This window comes from Natrix helvetica (assembly GCF_964273705.1).
Source record: "Natrix helvetica genome assembly, chromosome: 15".
Taxonomy (NCBI): Eukaryota; Metazoa; Chordata; class Lepidosauria; order Squamata; family Natricidae; genus Natrix; species Natrix helvetica.
Window position 1 is genome coordinate 2188612 of NC_138565.1, and position 8618 is coordinate 2197229.

Genomic DNA, 8618 nt, shown 5'->3' on the forward strand with positions numbered 1-8618 from the left:
TCTTTCTCTCATTCTTTATTTCTCTCTGTATGTCTCTCTCTCATTCTCTCTCTTTGTCCCTCTCATTCTCTGTGTGTGTGTCATTCTCTCTGTGTGTGTGTGTCTCTCTCTCATTCTCTCTCTGTGTATGTGTGTGTGTGTCTGGGTCTCTCTGGTCTCTCTCTCTGGGTCTCTCTCTCTCTCTCTCTCTCTCTCTCTCTCTCTCTCACACACACACACACACACACACACACACACACTTCTCAGCCATCCGCAGCCCTTCCCTGCACCCCGGAGATGCTAGAAAGTAAATAGATCTTAATGGAATTAGGCCTGCTCTGTCATAACAGTGTATATTTGGATCAGGATGCCAAGAGACTTCGCTCCTGTGGAGGAGGAAAATAATAATAATAATAAAAAATCTCCTCATTCAAAGACCATCTAGCATCTGGTTTACATCACCCCCAAGTCCTGGTCTCAACTGGAAATTGTGTTATTTCAACATTGCTGAGTTCCAAGGCATGCTGAGGCTTTGAGAGCTGCCAGGAAAAAAGCTGCACACAAACAGAGCAAAGCTTCGTTTTACTTAGATGGAGGAAAAAAGAAATGGATGGCGCATCTTTGACGAGCTTCTTTTGCTGGGTCCAGAGGAGGTGGCATGTGGTTCAAAGGATCGCCTTAGGATCTCATTAAAATCGCCGCAAGGCAGAAGAAGAAGGGATGGGTGGGAGGAAGGGAAGGAGCAAAGGAAAAGGAAGGTGCTTCCAGCCCATTGGAGTAACTGAAGTATAGAGGGATTTGTGCAACTGACATGCCCGGACTGCCATCCTTCAGTTAAACCAGTCCATTCCTCGGCTGCCTAACTCTAAAATGCTTTTCAAGTTTGCTATGGCGCCAGCCAAACAATTCTGGAGGAGGAGGAGGAGGGAGGAGGGAGGAAGAGGGGAAGGAGAAAGAGAAAGGGAAGGAAAAGAAATGGAAAGTAATTGTGGAAAGGAAGGGGAAGGAGGAGGAGGGAAAGGAGAAGGAGAAAGACGAGAAGGAGAACGAGAAAGAAAAGAAGGAGAAGTAATGGTGGAAAGGAAGGAGGAAGGAGGACAAGAAGGGAAAGGAATAGGAGTAGGAGAAAGGGAAGTAGAAGGAGAAAGTAATGGTGGAAAGGAAGGAGAAAGGAGGACAAGAAGGGGAAGGAGTAGGAGAAGGAGAAGGAACAAGTAAAGGAGAAATAATTGTGGAAAGGAAGAAGGAAGGAAGAGGGGAAGGAGAAAGAGAAAGGGAAGGAAAAGAAATGGAAAGTAATTGTGGAAAGGAAGGGGAAGGAGGAGGAGGGAAAGGAGAAGGAGAAAGATGAGAAGGAGAAGGAGAAAGAAAAGAAGGAGAAGTAATGGTGGAAAGGAAGGAGGACAAGAAGGGAAAGGAATAGGAGTAGGAGAAAGGGAAGGAGAAAGTAACGGTGGAAAGGTAGGAGAAAGGAGGACAAGAAGGGGAAGGAGTAGGAGAAGGAACAAGTAAAGGATAAATAATTGTGGAAAGGAAGGAGGAAGGAAGAGGGGAAGGAGAAAGAGAACGGGAAGGGGAAGGAAAGGGAAAAAGAAAAGGGAAAGTAATTGTGGAAAGGAAGGGGAAGGAGAAGGAGGGAAAGGAGAAAGATGAGAAGGAGAAAGAAAAAAGGAGAAGTAATGGTGGAAAGGAAGGAGGAAGGAGGACTAGAAGGGGAAGGAGAAAGAAAAGAAGGAGAAGGAATGGTGGAAAGGGAGGGAGGAGGAAGAAAGACGAACAGAAGGAGAAGACGGAGTGATGGAGAAAGAGAGGGAGAAGAATACAAGGGGGAAAATAGCCAGCCTTTTTAATGACCGCATAAGAATTTCAATAGCTTTAATTCTTTTTTTTTCTTTTTCTGGAAACAGCATCCTTGTTCCCAGTTGAGGTCTATGGCAAAGAGGGAGGGCTAAGGAGATCTCATTCGTTCTTTTTTTTTTAAAAAAAAAGGAGGAAACCTCTTAATAATGCTCTAAATATAGAAGATGATGCTTCTCACAAATCCAGGCAGAAGTATGGCTGGCCATTGTGCCCAGCTCGGTTGAATCAGCTCTCCATGAGAAGGGGGCTTTAGAAGCTCTCAAAACATACCAAGACACTGATTATTATATATTAAAATAGTTCCTTCCTTCCTTCCTTCCTTCCTTCCTTCCTTCCTTCCTTCCTTCCTTCCTTCCTTCCTTCCTTCCCTTTGTTTTTCTTTCTTTCTTTCCTTCTTTCTTTTTCCTCTTTCTTTCCTCTTTCTTTCCTCTTTCTTTCCCTCTTTCCTTCCTTCTTTCCTTCCTTTCACCCCGAAGGGGGAGACTCTCTGCAGCAACACAAGCGTTCATTGTACCTACCCGTCCCAGGGGGGCGTAGTTTGAGGACCGCTTATTTGGTGCAATATAAAAAATGCAAATCATTTTTCGACGGACCACCAACATTTTCTCACGGACCACCAGCGGTCCACAGAGCACCAGTTCGCGACTGCTGGTCCAGAGTGCTATTTATTTCAGCACAAAGTCATATTTACTTCAGAGTAAGCCTTAAGTCAATTCAGCACAGCCAAAAATCTCACTGCGGACTTGGGTTTCTAATTTAAATCTATGCCTCCTCGCGCCGAATTTAAAAATCTCTCCTTTTCGGGCTCCAAATGTCGAAGTGCCACATCAGTGAATAAATTAGCTCCTTCGTAAGTCGAAAGGCAATAAAACTAAGAGCTTTTCTCCCTCACCCCACCCCCCCCCCCAAAAAAGGAAGGAACATCATGTACCAATAACAAAAATAAAATTAAGGAGAGCAATATCTTTCTGGGAGGGGCGATTTTGAAGGTTTAAAAAACAAAAAAAGGACTTATGGAGAGGATGCGTACAAGTTTGGTAACCAAAGATAAACCATTTTATAAAACATGGGACTTATCTTATTAATGGTTTTATAAAGATGTATTATTTACTGGATGGATTTGGAGTTAGATATTTCCCCCCTTTCTCTCTCTCATTCTCTTATTCTCTCTGTCTCTCTCTGTCTCTCTCTGTCTCTCTCTGTGTGTGTCTCTCTTTGTGTGTCTCATTCTGTGTGTGTGTATCTCATTCTCTCTGGATGTATGTGTCTCTCTCATTCTCTCTGTGTGTGTGTCTCTCTCTCTGTGTCTCTCTCTCATTCTCTCTGTGTGTGTGTGTCTCATTCTCTGTACGTGTGTGTGTGTCTCTCTCATTCTGTCACTCTCTCTTTGTCTCTGTGTCTCTCTCTCTCATTCTCTCTCTCTCTCTTTTTGTGTCTTTCTCTCTGTCTCTCTCCCTCTCTCTCTCTCTCTCTCTGTGTGTCTCATTCTCTGTGTGTGTCTCATTCTCTCTCTGTGTGTGTCTCATTCTCTGTATGTCTCTCTCTCTCTCTCTCTCATTCTCTGTCACTCTCTTTGTCTCTGTGTCTCTCTCTCTCATTCTCTCTCTCTCTCTCTCTCTCTCTCTCTCATTCTTCCTTTCTGTCTCTCTCTCTCTCTTGTTGATCTTTAAGGCTCGCCAAATAAATCCACTCTGTCAAATCAAACAAGAATGGTTTAACCCAGAGCGTTTCCTGCCCCAACAGCAGAATCAAATCACGTGCTTGGTTTTTTTCTTTTTTTTCACGAAAAGGACCATCATGTCAAGAAAGCTGTTGAAGGCAGGGGGATTGGGAGGGGGGCCAGAAATGGGACCTTTGGCTCCAGGGATACATCCATGTGTGTGTATGGGGGGGGGATGTTTCGTAGAGATTCAGAGTTGTATGCCCTGGCTACATCCTACCAAGCGCCCAAGTCCAGATGGATTGTAAATGCAATCCAATTTTAGCTTATTGAATTGGAGATGACATCTCGAAAGGCCCAGCATTTCGAAAATAATAATAATAATAAATAACCAGAAGTCTTTCAGACACAAGCAGACATCCTCTATGTTTCTATCCTTTCTCCCAGGACGGAGGAAAAAAAACCAACGACCATCTCCGGTGCGAGATCGTTTCAAATGTCTGAAATGCTCTGCTCTAATGATGCCGCTTAAGATCGGGAGATAAAACGGGAGCGATAAGTGCTTTCTCTCCCCCCCCCCCCCCCCGCCAAACGGCAAAAGGATTAAAAAATGGTTCTCGGGGAACGTTTGCAGAAAATGCCCAGGGGAAGTTAGTTCTGCAAAGGAGATGGATCCAGAGGCAAAATGAATCCTTCTTCTCCGCTTCCCTCCCAAGGATTATCTCGCTCTGCTGGGCCACGAAATGTCCCACGGTTGTGAAATTTTATGCAGAACACCAAACGCAGAATAACGGAGTTGCTTCAAACCCCGCTGCTTTCTATGACAGATGACGTTGCCTCGTTGGGTAATGAAACGTCTGCAAGAAAACTACCAAGCTCAGAGAGCACCAAGGACCCCACAGTCCTCCTCCTCTCCACCGACCCCATTCCCTTCTAGCACTGATGATGTTACCTAGTTGGGTCATGAAACGTCGGAAAGAAAACAGCCAAGCTCAAAGGTCACCAAGGACCCCACAGGCCTCCTCCTCCTTCTCCACAGGGATTCATTTAACAACCCATGGCAATAAAAAGTCGTAAAATCAGGCACAACTCAGCAATCACTCAGCTTTGCAAGGAAGGGTCCGGGCCCAATTATAGCCATAGGTCAAGGACTACTCCTTGTCTTCTCCTCTTGGACAGCTTCTTCTCTAAGATGGACTGCCCCTGCAGCTGGAAGCTCGATTTCTCCATTATGCCCTTTTTTCCCCTCTGTAGATTTGTGAATTAAACTTGTCCATTTGCATGCCAGCTGGGCCAGGGGACCAAAAACTACAGCCAAATGACAACGGGTGGCTCCTACTTCTTCCTCAAGAGCTTGTAATAACATCAAGGCTAAACTTTCTAGGTTACTGAAAAAAGCCTCAAATGATAGTTTCAAAACCTGGCTGAAAGCAAACCCTGGTTAAGACAGCCGGGCGGGATTTAAACCAAAGGAAGCCAAAATTCAGACGCTCCGAATTTGCTCAAATCACAACTTTTGTTGATTTCTTTCTCTTATCAGACTTTCGATATGTGTTTGTCTTCTCTCTCTCTCTCTCTCTCGCTCTCTCTTTTTTGAGTTTTTATTCCATTGTTAGCCCCCACCTCCCAAGCAGCTGTTGACGGGAAGGAAGAATTTAAACCCAGCTAAGCTACTTCACAAATACTTTGATTGCATCGTTTGCTGGAGTGTTTTTGTTTTTGTTTTGTTTTAAACCTGTTGCTTGTATTTCAAAGCTGCGGGATTAAATTTTGCTTGAAACTGGCATTTAAACTCAACGGGGTGAGTTTTTGTTTTAGCTTCCTTGAACACGTTTGTGGTGAGGGTTGGATAATCTGTTTCGTAGACTGAGAGAGGGGAGGGGAAGGAGGGAAAGAGGAAGGAAGGAAGGAAGGAAGGAAGGAAGGAAGGAAGGAAGGAAGGAAGGAAGGAAGGAAAAGGAAAATGGAGGGAAGGAGAGAGAAGGGAAAGAGGAAGGAAGGGAGGGAGGGACAGGGGAGGGAGAGAGAGTATGAAGGAAGGAAAGGAGGGAGGGATGGAGGGAAGGAAGGAGACAGGGGGAAAGAGAAAGAAAGAAAGAAATGAAGGTAGGAAGGAAAAGAAAAAGGGAGGGAGGGAGAGAGAGAGAAAGGAAAGAGAGATGGAGGGGGGAGGAAGAGGAAAGGAAGGGAGGGAAGGAAGGAAGGAGGAAAGAATGAGGGAGGGAGGGAAAGAAAGCGAAAGGAGAAAGAAAGGAAGGGAGGGAGGGAAAGAAGAAAGAAAGGAAGGATAGGAAGAAGAGGGAGGGAGAGTGGAAGGTTTTTTAAGCACATGTCAGGGCTGAAAGAGTTAACTCCTTTGTGTTTTTTTGTGATTTTCACAATTATCTAAATTGTGTAGCTGATGTAGATGAGACCTCATCTCTGAGACTAAATAAGATGCAAAAAAACAACAACAACAACCCTCGGGTAGGGTAGAGGGTCTGGCTGAAAACTTTCCCAAACTCAGCTTCCTGGCAGAACTGGTATCATGAAAATGTTTATCTCGCGTCCTCAAAGTGGAACTGTGGTTGTTAAAACCGGCATATTAGCTTGAAGACACTTGAGAAAGACAAAATGACATCGGATGGTGGTAGCGGCTGTCCATCATAGCATCCAGGTAGACTGTGCCATGTCAATGGATGGGTGCAGACATGTTCCCCCCCCCCTTTGGGTGATGGCTACGCCCACTACCTGCCCCAGCCCCGCCCCTCCTGGCTCCTCCCACCAATGGGCGTCTAAAACAGATCGCTGCTCTGGGAAGCCATCGGCTGCCCATCCGGCTCATTTCAGGCACAGCTTAAGTGGTTTGTTCACCGTGTTGGACACGGTTCTCCCTTCCTATCTTCTCAACAAACACCCAAAGAGGACTTGAAGAGATGGCAGAGTTGGGTCCTTCAACAGAGACCTGGAAGCTGTCAAGAAAAGCCATCGGTCAGAAATGGTGTAAGGTCTCCTGCTTGGACAGGGGGTTGGACTAGATGACCTACAAGATCCCTTCCAACTCTGTCATTATTCTGTTATTCAGATGTTACGGGAGCTTCATCCCTGGAAGCTTTCAAGAAAAGCCATCGGTCAGAAATGGTGTAAGGTCTCCTGCTTGGACAGAGGGTTGGGCTAGATGACCTACAAGGTCCCTTCCAACTCTGTTATTCTGTTCTAATCTGAAAAGATTGCAAACAACCAATCGGTCATTGAAGTCACAGAAGGAAGGATCGCCAGGGCGGTGTGGCGAACAGAATGAGTAATATACACCGTTTCAAAATCTCTCCAGATCATTTAAGGCCACGCATCAACCAAAACACCCCTCTCCTGCTTATGCTAAGCTAGAGATAGCTCAGTTTCTGATTTCTTGACTATATCACAACCAGCCAAATTTATACAACTCATGGAGGTGTGAAGTCCAGTTTTCAAGGCATCAGGAAAAGCAAGAGAACCAGATGAAGACGTTGGAGAGATGCAAAGCTGGCCTTTAAAGTTGCCCTCTTGCAACCAACCACACATCTCGCCACGTGAATGAATGGACTGAATGAATGGACAACTATTGATGTGCCTACAAAAACCTTGTGGTGAGCTTGCCTAATGTAACACACCAATGGAAAGCCAACTTCAGCGACAGTGGCGTTCGCCCCTGAAGTTAAACTCTGAAACCCAAAGGAAGAAGAAGAAGAAGGAGAAGGAGAAGGAGAAGGAGAAGGAGAAGGAGAAGGAGAAGGAGGAGAAGGAGAAGGAGAAGAAAAAGAGGAAGGAGAAGAATCCAGAAAAGTCCAGAAGAGAGAAGAAGAAGGGAGGAGGAGGAGGAGGAGGAGACGATGATGATGATGGAGGAGGAGAAGATGGAGGAGGAGGAGGAGAGGGAGAAGGGGGAGAGGAGGAGGAAGAAGAAGAAGAAGAGGAGGAGGAAGAGGAAGATGGAGGAGGACAAGGAGAAGGAAAAGAGAGAGAGGGAGAAGATGAAGTAGGAGGAGGAGAAGCAGCAGAAGCAGAAGAAGAAGAGGAAGAGGAGGAGGAGGAAGATGGAGGAGGAGGAGGAGGAGAGGGAGAAGAGAGAGAGGGAGAAGATGATGGAGGGGGAGGAGGGGGAGGAGGAGATGATGATGATGATGATGATGATGATGATGATGATGATGATGATGATGGAGGAGAAGCAGCAGAAGCAGAGGAAGATTATGATAGAGGAGGAGAAGACCTTCTGAATACATTCCCCTACAAGAAGCCCAGTTAAATGGGAAAACGCGATTCCCTTTCATAGACACCACATTATTTCCCCACTGCTTTCTGTCAAATCATCAGCTCCAATTCAACCAGGCTCAAAAGTCCACATGCAGGAAGAGGTTTCATCCCTCTTAGCCCACTGCTGCAGGACCAATAATAACAGACGACTTCCTTAGCCCTGGAAGCATCCACAGACTCCAGCCCAAAACCCTTGCAGGTGTTTCCCACACCGAATTCAGGGCGGGGGGGGGGGGCTCTCCCTTCCACCCCCAGGCACCCTCCACCCCATCTCTCCAGAACCAACTTCTCTCCTTCTCTCCTCCGGGCTCCAAAACCAAAGCAGGAATTCAGTTCCCGCAAGGCAAAACGGCGGCGGTTAAGGCAGCGTAGCAACCCCCCCCCCAAAAAAAATATTAGAGGAATTCGACCGGGGGGGGGGAAACCTTCCCAGCCAGCACGTTTTTCAATCTCGATTTCCCCCAAACACCCCTTGCCCTTACTAATTACAGATTCTCAATTATCTGGGGTGGTGTATTTTTTTCCCCCTCTCTCTTTTCAATGCAACTGATTTGATATTTTGCCACCTTGCTAACAGAAAGCAAAAGGAAGCGTTCTCCGGCAGTGAGACACGAAATCTGAAATGCTGGGGAGGAAAACATGAAATCCGAAAGGCTGGGAAGGAAAAGCCGAGCTATTCCCTTATCCTTTAAGCGTTGCAAAGAGACCTCTGCATCGCACGGAAAGGGAGACAGGCAGGCCGGGAAAAAAAATATCCCCATCCAGTGGCCCGAAAGAGATGCTGAGAAAGGTATCCCACCCACCCCAAACACACTTGGGGAAGGGGCGCCCCCTCCCTTCCTCCCCAAAG